Below are 15404 nucleotides of genomic sequence, written 5' to 3' on the forward strand. Positions count from 1 at the left end.
GCTAAGAGTAAGTTAGTACTTGTACGCTACTAGAGTATTAGTGGAAGTAGATAGTTAACTTGGCTATGATGGTTGTCAACGTGGAAGTTCAGTACTCTATATGTGGATCAGACCTGTTACTTTGCTCTGAATGTTGAACTTTCCATTTGAACATATGGAATGGGCTGTTATTTTTTTAAATGGGTTGTATTTGTCCTCCACGGGTTTAGAGGCTGACTTGTGGGCCTACCAAGTTGACGCGTACACAACCAGGAGATGATTGTACGTGGAGAGGATGACAGCAGGGACCCGCCAAGGTCATGGCAGTACGCAAGCAAAGTGCCTCCTTATTTCAATCCAATAAAAAATGGCTCCTCGTAATGGATTTCTGACATCTGGGTCCCATGCCATTGTCAACGTAGTCAATAAACGAGAGAGTTGCACAACGAGCGGCTGACATCAGGGACCCAGCAGCTCGCCCAGTTATTTTTGTTTTGGGTTAATTTGATAAATGCCACTCCAAATCTGGTGTTTCTAAGAAATGCCATTGCAATTTCCAAACTTTGAAAAATGCCATTTCATGCCATCCCCAGTGGCATTTTTCGAAGTCTGGAGTGGCGTTTTTCAAAGTTTGCAAATTGCAGTGGCGTTTTCCAAAGTTTGCAAAAATTGCAGTGGCATTTTTCAAAGTTTGGAAATTGCAGTGGCATTTTATGAATCACCATATTTGTTGTGGCATTTATCTAATTTGTTTTTGAGACGGAAGCAGGGTGTCAACTGGGCTGTGCGGGGCACTCTGGCATGTCTAGACAGCCTTCTCTTTTATGTTTACCACAGACCAGCCCAGTAGTTTTTTTTCTTTCTGAAAATGGCTAGCCCAGTTTTTTTGTGATTTGCCAAGTAAGTCGCTTTGTCAGGCCTATTGGGCTGCAAATCTTTCAAGACGAGGAGAGCTTCATTCGGCTGGACGAGAAAATGGCCTATCAGTAATGAGAAATGGGCTGTACATTTTTAAACACATCAAACCGGCAATTACTTTCAAATTTCTTTTTTTCATTTCAAGATTTTAAATTGCATTAATTTTTATGCGTGGACAATTTGTTGGATTTTATATTGATATACATTTATTTTTAAAATCAGTTTGAATGTGACTCGAAATTTCGGGATTAAAAACAGTTCGGACCGCACCGAAATATGCAACATTTCGTATAATTTTTTAACCGTGGCCACAATATGGGCTGTAATGCTAACAAAAAGAATATGGGCTCCAAAAAAAACCTTCAGAATTAGCAAATGGGCTGTAAATTATTAGAAATAATGGCAGATGGGTTGTATGCTGTTTTCCACAGATTTGAGGCTTTCCTAAAAAAAGGTTGACGCACAAGCAGTGACTGTTGGATGTCCATCCAACGGCCGTCGTGCTTCTTCAATCTCTGCTCTTCCTGCTCCAGCCGCTCAAACAAGCGCCGGCGGGACTGCCTGCTCCCTCCTCCCCGCGGCCGGCTGTGCTGCCGCGCAGGCTTCACCGCCCCATCGTACTCCCATCGCTGGACTAGCCATCCCTCTACTCACCCACACCTGTTGTTATTCTCCGGCAACGGCATACGAACCAGTAAACCCTCGTATAGTCGTACTCCCCTCCGCGTGGGAAACAACTGCCGAGTCTTCCCTGCCTCCGTGTCGTTCCCTTCCTAGGCCTCGCCGTCGTCCACCGCCCTGGTGCTCCCGGCGCGGCCTGGTCAACGTGGTCAACGACCGACATGCATCTGAAGTGAACTGTACGTGGAGAGGCTGACAGCTGGGTCCACGGCCGCACGCAAGGAAATGCCCCCTTATTACGCGCAAAATAATGATTCCTCCACCTGACATCTGGGACCCACCGAAAGGGCCTCTGTATTTCGCGAAAAAAACGTTACCGCCGCTGACAGCTCGGACCCACCAGCTATATCTTCGCACGCAAGGGGTGTCCTTATTACGCACAAAAAATGAATACTCCCCCTCCTAGCTGGGACCCAGTATAGTGGCAGGCTGACTTGTGGGCCTACTAAGTTGACGGGGACGGAGGGCTTTGTCAACTTAGTCAATATGCCCGATTCTAGCTCCAGTGACCGTATGATGTCCATCCAACGGCCGTAATGCTTCTTCAACCTCTGGTCTTGTTGCTCCATCCGCCCAAAGCAGCGTTGGTCGTGCCGCATGCTCCTGCCTCCCGTGGCCGGCTGTGTCGCCGCGGAGAACTCACCGCCCCCTACTATTCCCATCGCTGGCCAGGCCCTGCGGCGACGGCAGCCTCACACCACAGCCGAACCAGTGAACCCTCGTACTCCTCTCCGTGCGGGCTTCCACTACCGCGTCTTCCCCGGCTCCGCGTGCGCGGTGTGGTCAACGTGGTCAAGGAACAGCTTCCATCAGACGTGGACTGTACATGGAGAGGCTGACAGCTGGGTCCACAGCCGCAGCAAGGAAGTGCCTCCTTATTACTTGGAAAATAATTATTCCTCCACCTGACAGCGGGGACCCACCGAACGGGCCACCGTATTTCGCGAAAAAAACGTATCCCCCTGACTGCGGGGACCCACCAGCTACATCTTCGCACGCAAGGAAGTGCGTCCGGGCAAAAAAAACGATTCACCCCCCGACTGCTGGGACCCACCAGCTACATCTTCACAGGCAAGGAAGTGCCTGACAGTCGGGACCCACCTGGTCGAAGCGTACGTAGCATTGTCATTCTGGTCGCGAACGTGTACGTACATACTGGTCGATGTAGAGGCGCGCACGTGTCGTAGTAGAGGCGCGCACGTAGCATGTACACGTACGTATAGAGACCAGTGTGCAAGAAAGAAAATACGGCCACGTACATACATACGGGCAGGGTCTCGAACGCCTACTCGCGCATACGTACGGCCAGGGCTCGTGTACATGGCTGGGTCGGAACGGAGAAACATCGTCGTCGTCGTGTTCATGGGGAGCCAACCGGCTGGGTCGGAACGGAATGCGTCGTCGTGTTCATCGGGAGGGCTTGGACGGAACAGCCAATGGAAACGAGGCCTCGCGTACTGCAGAACGGAGCAAACGGCCTTGTGTTCGACCGGCCACGTTTGAAACGGGATCCTGTTCATCCGGACCTCCTACGGTCGAAACGGGGGTCCTGTTGATCGGGAGGGGTGTGGCGTACCGCAAAACGGAGGAAACAGACTTGTGTTGGAGCGCTACGGTCGAAACCGGGGTCCTGTTCATCGGGAGGGGTGTGGCGTACTGCAAAAGGGGACTCCACGGGACACTGTTCATCTCCACCGTCGACCCCCTCCAGCCTCCACGGGCTACTGTTCATCCACCGTCGACCTCCTCCAGCCTCCACCTGCGACTGTTCATCGACGGGCTCCTGTTGATCCAGCCTCCAGCACGCGCTACTCTACCGGCTATTGTTCAACCAGCCCTCTCCACGGGCTCCTGTTCAACCACCCCTCCACCGTCTACTGTTCATTCTGCCCTCCACGGGGTGGTCCTGTTCATCCTGCCCTCCACGGGGTCCTGTTCATCCAGCCCCAACCGGCTCGATCGATCGGGGTCCTGTTCATCCAGAGGCAACACCACGGGGTCCTGTTCATCCACCTCCACCCGAAACTGTTCATCCAAACCGCCTCCCCAGCAACGCTCACTGTTTATCCAGAGGCAGCATCGATCGGCTTCAGTTAGCAGCAGTAGCGAAGGAATCGTTCGATCGGGTTCAGTTAACAGCCATCGATCGATCGCTTGGGTTCAGTAACGCGTAGCCGGCAGTGCAATCACTCGGGTTCAGTTAGAGCCCAACGCTTCACTCGGGTTCAGTTAGAGCCAACGCCTCGCACACACGCGCGTACGTGTACGAGAGAAACGCGGATCGTTCGGCCCCCGACCTCACACCGTAACCGGGAACTCCCCGAAATTTTCCTCGCCATCGCTTCTACCACGGTTTTTTTCGTCATGGACGGCCCAAAGAATGTCATGCAGCTGCGTCTCCGGCCCGCCCAGGACGAAAAGCCCATTTTCTGTCATGATTTTTTGTCATAGAAGTAGGAGCCCACCACATCTATGATGATACCAGGCTTTGTCACAATTATCGTCATAGAAGTGTCATATGTATGACAGAAAAAAATTTCGTTTGGCCCAAAATGTCACGGATGTGTCTTTTTTTGTAGTGTGTATATTGCTAATCAAGTGGGATCATACATGTATGCAAATGAGGTGAATCTTCTTACAATTCTGGATTAACCTTATATCCAGATTTGCTAGACATTACTGTTTCAGAAATGTTTGTCGCCCACGTGCTGAGCTTGTTTAAGAATGGCAAACATAAAAGATGATCAATCTCTTTTTAGGACAAGTTGTAGCACGTACGACTTTGTTTCCTACACTGTAATTTGACCTGCAAGAATTAGTAGTAGCAAACTACCATGTGGCAGTAATTGGGATGCTTAATTAGCAACCCAGTTCCATTATGTGTAGCAGTACAACTGTTTGAAAGCCTTCTCTATTCCCAATTACTGACGATTGAGACATACTGAAACAATGGCATCAGAATTGCGCTTGTTCATTGAGCTTGACCTGAGTATGTTCAGCTCTCGTTCCTGTTTGCTAGTGCTAGAACCATGCTTGTTTGTTAGAGATTTTGTCATGGAAATAAATAAAAAAAATAGTTTATGGTAGAAGTGCAGAAACCATTCATGTCACTCGCAGCTACTGTAGCAATTTATCAAGCATAGTTTCTTCTGAAAGGTGCGGGTAAGATGAAAGCAGAAACTGTTTATGTTTTTAATGGCTGGCTCAGTGGTTTTTGTCCAACCGTTTATGCATTTGTATAACATTCCTACTCCAGTTATTGTATTTCAAATAATGCTTAGTGTGTAGTACGTATTCTGCCAAGAAGAATTGCACATGGTGAGCTATTGAAGTATGATATATTATTATCTCTTTTCTATCGTAGGATAGATACAAAACGATTGATATGAGAACTATCATGTAATGTTTCATGCATGGCGGTGTTGTTTACCATGAGTAAGCTGTGGCTGTTAGCAATTCAGTTTGCATGACTTGCACCCATCCATATGTAACTGGCGTGCAAAAACCAGTTGCTGCATTTTATTAAATAAGGTGTGAATATTGACACTTCACTAGATTCTTGTACTGCATGTAATAGCTACGAGTTGGTATGGTTCCCCTAGAACAAGTTTTCAAAGGCCAAAAGTACATGTAAGCTGCAGCATGAAACCACATCAGATGGCAACTCACCCATGCTAGCAATGCATGATCTATCACATGCTTTTCATGTCAACACAGTACCGTCTTGGAGAAACCTGCAAGTCTATATATCTACCTAGCTTCAGGGTACCATGATCTTGATAGGTCCAGTATGATATCCTTCACCTTGTCTTTGATTTAGTGGCTGTGAGATTTTGGAGAAAGCAAAAAACGATGATGATTTCTCTGAATTGCAGTTTGGCACGGCTTTTATTGCTGTTGTACTAGAGTTTGCGATGATCCCCTCTTCTGATGGGTATGCCACTAAACGTTGATTTATTATTCAATCAGCAACCCAATATGTTTGCTAAATTATTTCCCTCTACAGACAACATTGGTCCGTCCCAGTGTATTATGAAGAGTTCAACCTTGAAAACCAGAACAATGATGCCATAATTGATGGCTGGACCAATGGGTCAATAAGACTGCCGTATGTTATATGGCTACTAATTGGAACCCGGTTCTTGGGGAGCATGATAACAAAGCTCGGCCAGCCTTCTGGATACTGCTTTGTACACATGGTCGTGCAATTCCCAATACCGGTAGAGCGGATGGACCGCAAGGAGAATTTGAGTACAGTCCTTGTGTTTGATGTCTGATAATCTCTATCATGTGGTGTTTCTCATTTTTCGTGCCAACTATTGTTATGCATTTGACGTAGAGGAAAAGCTCATCCCTAATTCCAAACCACTTGGATTTGACAGTACCTATCCGACTCTCTAGCACTAGTAGGAAACAGGGCATTACATCCGGTTCAAAAGGGCCTTTAGTCCCGGTTCTGGAACCGGGACAAAACAGACGGGACTAATGCCCAAAACCTTTAGTTCCGTTGGCTTACGAACCGGGACCAAAGGAGGTCCACGTGGCCGCTGTGGGGCGCCCAGGCAGGAGGACGTTTAGTCACGGTCGGTAACACCAACCGAGACTAAAGGGCAGCCACGCGTCAGCAGCTCGTAGGCGCTGGGGTTTTTGTCCTTTTGTTTTTGAAATAAGGGGTTTATTAGGGGTTTTGGATGGTTTAATTAGGGGTTTCATATTGTGTTAGCTATAGCTACTACATATAGAGAGAAGTGACCTCTCTTTCTCCGTGCTTGGTCGACCCTAGCTACTACATATAGAGACAACTCGACGCTAATAAGAAAATGAAGGAACCATTAATTACACAAGATCGTCATGAACATATATAGAGAGAAGTGACCTTTCTTTCGCCGAGATTGGTCGAACAACAAGTTTTCGTATATCTATCCGACGCTACTACATTGAATTTAAAAAAGGGGGGTCAATACATATTTTCTAATCTTTCTAATCTTCAAGCGCATTGCATCCATCTTGATCTTGTGATCATCGACGACATCTGCAACATGCAACTCCAATTTCATCTTCTCCTCCTCAATTCTTTTCAATTTTTTCTTCAAGTAATTGTTTTCTTTTTCAACTAAATTTAACCTCTCGGCAAGAGGGTCGGTTGGAATTTCCGGTTCAGATACCTCCTAAATAAAAACATCTATGTCACGTTGGTCGGTATAGTTGTCATATAAACACTAAATAAAACAAATAGTTATAAAAGATAATATATACCACATCCGAATCATAGACAGGACGAGGGCCGACGGGGGCGGATACCAAAATCATCGTACTATATAATAACAAACAATAATAAAAGTAATAAAATTATACAAGTATCTACCTAAATCATACAAGTAAGAAATTTTTTTCGTTTAGAAAGAAGATAAGAACAAGAGCCTCACCACGGTGGTGCCGGCGACGAGATCGGCGCGGGCGGTCGATGGCGGTGAGGACGGGGACGGGATAGGACGGACCGCCAAACATAGACAAATCTTGAGGAAAAATGGAGCTTGGACAAGGAGCTTGAAGAGGAGAAAGCTTAAGTGTGGCTCGGCCATTTCATCGAACACCTCTTGCATAGGAGGTGAGCTAGAGCAACACACACCTCTTCCATGGCCGGCCAAAAAAAAACAGAGCAATGAGCGAACAGAGCAGTGAGTGGGCAAGGGTATATATAGGCTTCTCTTTAGTCCCGGTTGGTGGCTAGAACCGGGACAGAAGACTGACCTTTAGTCCCGGTTCCAGCCACCAACCAGGACTAAAGGTGCTAGGCCAGGAGCGAGGCCCATTGGTCACAGTTCGTGTCTGAAACCGGGACCAAAAGTGTCAGACGAACCGGGACCAATGGCCCCCGAGGCCCGGCCGGCGCCCGGGCCTCACAAACCGGGACTGATGCACCCTTTGGTCCCGGTTCGTGAGTGAACCGGGATTAATACTCGTACCCTGGCCTCAACCAACACTACTAGGAAAATGCTTATACATAGTAGCATAGTCGTAGCACTGTAAAATAGTAAACGCTGCTGCTATTTAGCAGGAGCGCTTTTCCTGGCAAGCGCTACTAGTAACTCTGTAGTAGTAGCGCTGGGAAGCAAAAACGTGCTACTACTATGTGGGACTAGACGAGGCCACCGACGGTCGCTGGAGTTGTAGCGCTGTAGAGAAACAAGCGCTACTACTAACAGTTTAGTAGTAACGCTTGATTTTACTGCGCCGCTACTGCTAATGGGCCCCACTTAGTAGTAGCGCTTTTCCTCGAGAGCGCTACAACTAAGTTCCATACCCGCAGCGCTACTGCTAGTTACGGCTGGTGCCACCTTTCCACCCCCCCCCCCTCCTCTCCCCCACTTTGCCCTCTCTCCCCCTCCTTTCCCCTCTCCACTCTCCACTCTCCACCATTGTTGCTCTTCTTCTCTCTTCCTCCTACCTTTCTTCTCTCTTCCTCCTACCTTTCTTCTCTCCTCATTAATGGCACCCTTCCTCCATAAATGGCCTCTCTCCACTCTCCATCATGGTTGCTCTTCTTCTCTCTTTCTCCTACACCTCTCTTCTGTCCCCATTAATGCCCCCCTCCACCATAACCCCTCTCTATTAGTTAGCTAGCTAGATTCACCTCTCCTCCCCAAAAACTAGATCTAGCTAGCTATTTAGCTATCCACACGTGCTCTCTCGATCGTTCTCTCTCATCATCTAATTAACCGCGTGCTCTCGGTCTCTCTCGGGAGATATATAGGTGAGTAAAAAATTGTTCATTTCAAGAATGGGAATATGTGTGTGAATGAGAATATGTGTGTTTGGGATATATATATGGAGAGATTTGTGCGAGTGACATGCCCTCGAGATGCTTATGTTTTGCCAAAATGTCGATTTATTTCCGTTTCGGTGAATTTCGAGCAAATTCAATATGTCCTATTTTTAGGCAAGGTCATGCCAAAATTATATATATATGACTTTGAAGCATGCATTATTTATTTTATAACACTTTTGCTTGTTATACCGTGTAGTCGGTCATGAAGGTGAGTGGATGGAAGGTGGAGCGGTACATGCAATCCGCGGGCATGGACATGTATGCAAATAATCGGACTAGGATTAGATGTTCGTGTGCAAGATGCAAGGAAGGAGTCCTTTTGGACCCTTCGTGGCACTTTGAAGGCGCACCTGCTGATGAATGGTTTCATGGATGGCTATACTCAGTGGATACGTGAAGAAGATGATGATGATGAGGACGTCCACATGGCAGGGAATAACGACATGGGGCTGGACGAAGAGATGACCGATCGACATGAAGACGATGGCGCCAGACATGTCTGCGGGGAAGAGTCCGGAAATGACGGCGTTGGAGAAGATTCTGGACACGGCGAAGAAGAGTCCGGACATGGCGGAGAAGAGGCGGCAGTCACACCGCAGTCTTCGACGATACTAAGTGCAGTCGTGCAGGACCCTCATGTTTGAGACCTCCTTCGCAAGAGTACGATAGCGAGAGAGCTGCTTCTAGAGAGGAGGCCAAGCGGCGCAACTTGAAGTAGACTCGAGGACTCCATTGTTGATGGTTGCGATCCCGAGGTGACCCGCTTGAGTTTCACGCTCGAACTTCTAAAGACGAAGGCCAAAAACAAATGGACAGACAAAATCCTCGATGAGCATTTGAAGTATCTACATAATAAAGTTCTTCCCGCGGGGAACCTGTGTCCTACTAGTGTCGAGAAGGCCAACAAAATTGTTTGCCCTTTTGATTTTCCGCACATTAGGTGTACCATGCATGCATCAACGATTGCATCATTTATCGGGGGGAGCAGACGGAAAAAACCAGCTGTCCAGTGTGCAATGCTTCTCGATACAAGAAGGCAGGAAAGAAAGCTCCTCAGAAAGTTGTAGGTTACTTTCCGATCACTCCCCGTCTGCAGCGGTATTTCGTAGATCCTAAGGAAGTAAAGCTCATGCGCTGGCACGCGGAGAGGAAGAAGCCCGACGATGGAGATGATCCGAGGCTGAGACACCTCGTAGATGGTAGCCAGTGGAGAGCATTCAACGCAATATATGGATTTGCTACAGAAGATCCAAGGAACATCGTGCTTGGTGCGAGTACCGATGGCATGAATCCGTTTGGAAACCAGAACACCAACCACGGCACATGGCTCGTGTTTGTATGGATGTACAACCTCCCCCCATGGAAGTGCATGAAGAAAAAGTACATACACATGAGCATGCTGATTCAAGGGCCGGAACAACCGGGAAATAGTATTAACCTGTATATGGGGCTTCTGCAAGAGGAGCTAGACACGTTATGGAAAACACCGGCATGGACATGGGGCACCAGCAAAGGAGAATATTTCCATATGAGAGCTGCGCTAATGACGATGGTGCACGACTATCTCGGTTACGGGTACACCTCAGGCCAGGTGTGCCACGGATACTACAGGTGCACAAGGTGCATGGATGATACAACGTCTCAGCAGCTTACGTCAATGAAAGATGGCAGGTCCGGGAAAATAGTGTACATGGGGCATCGTAGATGGCTCGAGAAGGATGACTCGTGGAGAAAGCGTGGAGACCTATTCAATGGGTTGGATGAGCTTCGAGGACCTCCACGTAAGAGGAGCAGCGCCGAAATCGACGAGCTGTTGAGAAACTGGGAACAATGCCCCGCGCTGAGAAAGATCAAAAAGGCGCCGGAGCTGCTGCTGAAGGTATGGAAAACGAGGTATGTTTTCTGGGACTTGGAGTACTGGCCCAATCACGACACGCCTCATTGCCTTGATCAAATGCATATCACGAAAAATGTCCTCGAGAGATTGCTTGGCACACTGATGAACATGCCGGAGAAGACCAAGGATGGGCAGAAGGCAAGGAAAGACTTGGAAGATTTGAAGATCGGGAAAGATCTCCACCGTAAAAAGTTGATGGAGGAGACGGAGACGGAGACGGAGGAGGGGGAAAGGGGCAGAAAAGTCAACAAGAAAGAGGAGAATTATTGCCCCCCCCCCCTTCTTGATTCACCTTAAGTGCGAAGGAGATCGATCAAGTGCCTTATGGGAATCAAAATCAGTTCTGGTTACTGTGGGAAGATAAGCAGATTTCTAGACCCCAAGAAGAAAAGATTCAGCGGGATGAAGTCTCATGACTGTCATGTGATGATGACGCAGATACTCCCGGTTGCCATTAGAGGGATAATGGAGAAGCACGTCCGTGACACGCTTACTGGTCACTGCAACTTCTTCGACGTTATATCTCGAAAGACCATAAGTGTGAAGCATCTCCGTAGGCTACAGGAAGAGATCGTTGTCATACTATGTGAGCTTGAGATATACTTCCCGCCCGCGTTCTTTGACGTAATGGTGCATCTGTGTGTCCACATCGTGGACGACACCATCGACCTCGGGCCGACATTCCTTCACAGCATGATGCCATTCGAGAGGATGAATGGGGTCATCAAAGGCTTCGTTCGTAACATGTCCCGTCCCGAAGGGAGCATCGTCCAGGGGTATCTGACGCATGAGTGCGTCTCCTTTTGCGAGAATTATATAAGCGTTGGAGACCCTGTTGTTGGTTTGCCCGTCAAGAAGCATGATGGGAAGCTCGAAGGAGATGGTCACAACAACGGCCGGAGGGAATTGCACATGGGCTACTCGGATCGACGGAACGACTTTGACAGGGCTAACTTAGTAGTGCTACAACACCTAGATGTGGTAGATGATTATGTGGCACAGCACAAAGAAAGCATCGCAAAGAAGTACCGTGATAAGGGGATGCTCAAGATGGACGACGAAGTTACTGTAGAGCACAACGCCACTTTCTTGCGTTGGTTCAAAGTACAAGTTCTTGAAAATCCCCCAGAAGAGGGAAGTTCGGACGGATTGCTCATACACGCCTTAGCACATGGCCCCGCGCCCAAGCTCGCGACCTATCAGTCCTACGATATCAATGGGTACACGCTCTACACGGAGGCCAAAGACATGGGCAGTGATTACCAGAACTCCGGGGTGACAATTCAATGCGTGAATGACGCCAACGGCACAACTAAAAGATTCTACGGAAGGGTCGAAGAGATCTGGGAGCTTGACTATGCTGGAATGCACGATGCGACGATGTTCCGTGTCAGATGGGCCAATGATGTCGTAAGAGAAAACAAGTATTTCACCACCATGTCTATATCCGACGCGAAGAGCACTCCCGTGAACGTGAATGTCATCGCCAAGAATTAGCCATGGGTACACGCTAAGCACGTGACACAATGCTTCTTCATACCCGACCCGGCCAATCCCAGCCGTGTTGTCGTGAGGAGATCCAAAAGGAGCATCGTCGGAATGGATGGAGTCGGCCAACGAGGAAGACTACGACCAATACGGCAACCCGATGAGGGAAGATGACGATGACGATGAAGCATACGTGAATAGAAGAATCAATACTACATTACCTACGAAAGATCGTAATCCATGGCTCCGGAAAAGTCACAAGGAGGGGCTCAATTACTCGGCAACGAACAAGAAAGGGAAGAAGCTCAATGTGAAACATCGTCGACACAGCTGATCAGAAACCTACATTTATATATATGTATCTATTTTGTGTACGCACTTAAGTAACCGTTATCGGTCAACTGATATGTTACCACCACATGCATGGTTCCGGTGATATTCGCGCAGTGGGGAAGAGGGAGACGCCGTCGTCGGGAGAAAAACAAAAAAACAAAAACAAAAGGGAGAAAGCAGTACAAAAGAAAAAGTAAAGTAAACAGAAAAGAAAAGGAAAATAATAAAAGAAAAGAAAACTAAAAACATGAAAAGGAAAATAATAAATAAAAAAAGAAAAATAGCAGTAGCGCTTGTATGTGAACCAGCGCTATAGCTAAGTACTATATAATTAAAAAATAAAAATTGGAACAATTAGCAGTAGCGCTTGTTTAGGACCAGTGCTATACCTAGGTTAGCTATAGCGCTTGTTTCCAAACCAGTGCTACCGCTATTGTGAGTTAACACCCCCGCCGCGCGGGGTCAAAATTTCACCAAATCCTATTCCCCCCATCTCCACCTTGACCCTGCGCCCGCCGTCGACGCCCTCGAACTCGCCGTCGCCGGCCGTCGCCCTGCGCCCGCCCTCGACCTCGCCGGCCATCGCCCCTGCGCCCGCCCTCGACCTCGCCGGCCCTCGCCCCTGCACCCGCCCTCGACCTAGCCGCCGCTGCCCTCGGCCTCGAAGCCGCTGCCCTCTCCACCACCCCGTAAGCCTCTCCCTCTCCTCTCCCTGCCCCTCTCTCTCTCTCTCTCTCTCTCTGCTCTCTCTAGGGAAATTTAGTTTAGTGCAATTTAGTTTAGGGCAATTTAGTTTAGGAAATTTAGGAAATTTAGTTTAGGGCAATTTTGTCTAGGGAAATTTAGTTTAGGGTATATAAAATACCTATAAATAAAAAATAGTAGAAAATTGGTTTTTGTAGGTATAAAAACAGTAGCTAAAATTTATAAAAGAAGTAGCTAATTAGTTTTTGTAGCTATATAAATTAGCTATAAAAACAGTAGCAAAAAATTATAAAAAAACTGTAGCTAATTAGGGCAGTAACAAATATAGCTAGGGCCAATTTTTTTAGCAAATGAGCAAATTTAGCTAGGGCAAATTTGTTTAGGGCAAATAAAAACCAGTAGCAAGAAAACCCTAGATGATGTTTTAGGAGCATATAGCCTATACAATGTTGTTGTTTTTAACACTTGGTTAATTTGCTAAGTCCTGGAAATTTTTCATATGATCTTGCCATGTTCTCTTGAGATAGCATCAAATCTGTTATATTAACTTGTGCCAATTGTCGTAAAATATCCGAGGGGCCTATGTTTTGCCGGAATGTTGATTCCTTTCTGTTCCGGCAAATTTCAGGCGCTCCATATGTCCACTTTTTAGCAAAGGTCATGCCGAAAATTTCGGTGATTTTCGGCATGACTTGTGCTAGAAACTAGGACATATGGAATACCCGGGATTTGCCGGAAGGGGAATGAATCAACATTCCGAGCAAATATAGGCCCCTTTTTTCTCTTCATTATATCTTTTATTTACAATTTTGAATAGGAAACATGTCTACGGACGCCGAAGTCGTGGGTGGTTCTGCTTGCCTCGAAGACCCCATCGAGGCAGCAAATCACTATTTCGATTACCTAGATGAACACCAGATGGGGTTGCATGGTGGCGGCAGTGGCACCAACCCCGACACCGACGCCGACACCGGCACCAGCACTGGCACCGGCACCTACACCACCCCGAGACCGGCAACGATGCTGTCGTAGCCGGTAAAGCAACGAAGAAGAAGAGGACACGAAGACCAAACGAGCTTGGCATCGGACAAATTGTGGTCACGGAGATGCACCCCAAGAAGTTAGAGCCAACGGCGCCGGAGGATGCGCGCTCATGCTGGGGCAATCAACTTGGATGCATCCTCAGGGAAACCGGCAACATCAACGACGAGATGTTGAGGCAGATACCACATATGGAGCACATGCTCCTAAAGAAGTTGCACAATAGGTTCCTGTTCCCTGGCCGGAATGAAGGCAAATATAAAGAGCCGTGGGACGACGTCACCATGACAAAGATAGACGACAAGGCGATGGTGACGTTCACCAACGACATGTCCTCCTGGAAAGTTCGGGTGAAAAAAGCGATTGCAAAGAATGAACCGTGGTCCAAGATTCATGCTGATAATCTGACAATAACGGAAGAGGACTTTGCAAAATTCAAGGAGAATTGCGGTAAAGAAGAATTCAAGGCAAGGTCAGAGAAAATGAAGGCGCTCCAGGCCAGGAACACGCCTCCCCACCGCCTCGGAAGCCGTGGTTACGAGGGGAAGAGGCATGTATGGGCCAAGGAGGACGCCGAACATGAATGTCACGGAATCCTAGACCCCTTGGCGGAGTTCACCGACCCGCTGGAGCATGACTGAATCAGAACACGAGGGAGTTCATGAGACTTCTGGTAATTGTTATATTACCACATTATCATATTAGCTTCCAATCAATTCGACTGCAAGTTTTGTCACATTAATAAACCATCCACATTCCTTTTCCAGAAAGAGCAGCACCAAAAGGCAGCCGAAGGCGATGAGTCGTCACAGTCATCGGTGAGGCCCAAGTGGGACACCCCATTCAACCGGGCCCTAAACATACTGAAAAAGGTCCTGGTGGACAAGCCGCCGTCCTATGGACGTGTGCACGGCGTCGGAGGTGGCGCCTCGTGGAAGACGTGCTACCATGAGGAGCTAGAGGAAAGAAGGAAGAGACGGTCGGTCGTCACTGAGCAGAGCATCGACGAGAAGGTCGCGATTGCAGTCAATAAGACCAAAGCTGAGACCAAAGAAGAGTTGCTCGGGGCCGTCAATGCAGCGGTCACTGACGCGGTGGTCAGCTTGATTCCGGCACTTCTCGATTTCACGAAGAACAATCCAAATGCACGGCCGGAGGACTTTCCCCTTCCCAGCTTTGTCAGGAGCAATTCGGCGAACACCATAGCACCAGCACCTGCTCAAGCAACCGCAAAAGGTCCCACTCCTGTTCATAGCAGCCCGACGTCTGTCTCTTGCATGCTCGGTGGGCCTTCATCACTAGCTGGGCTCGACGCCCTCACGGTAATTATGCATCATACCCTTCTCACCAGCATGTCTATAGCCTTCCGTTTCAGTTGCCTTTCGGATGTTTGACGTCGCAGAAATGTCTCCTTCGTAGGCCGATGACACCCCGTGCACCCTACTCTACGACATCAAGGGCCAGCAGGTGGCCGTGGGAAAGGCAACGATCGTGAAGCCGAAGGACCGCATGTTCCACAACTGAGAGATGCCC

This window comes from Triticum aestivum, chromosome 2D (genome assembly GCF_018294505.1).
Source record: "Triticum aestivum cultivar Chinese Spring chromosome 2D, IWGSC CS RefSeq v2.1, whole genome shotgun sequence".
NCBI lineage: Eukaryota > Viridiplantae > Streptophyta > Magnoliopsida > Poales > Poaceae > Triticum > Triticum aestivum.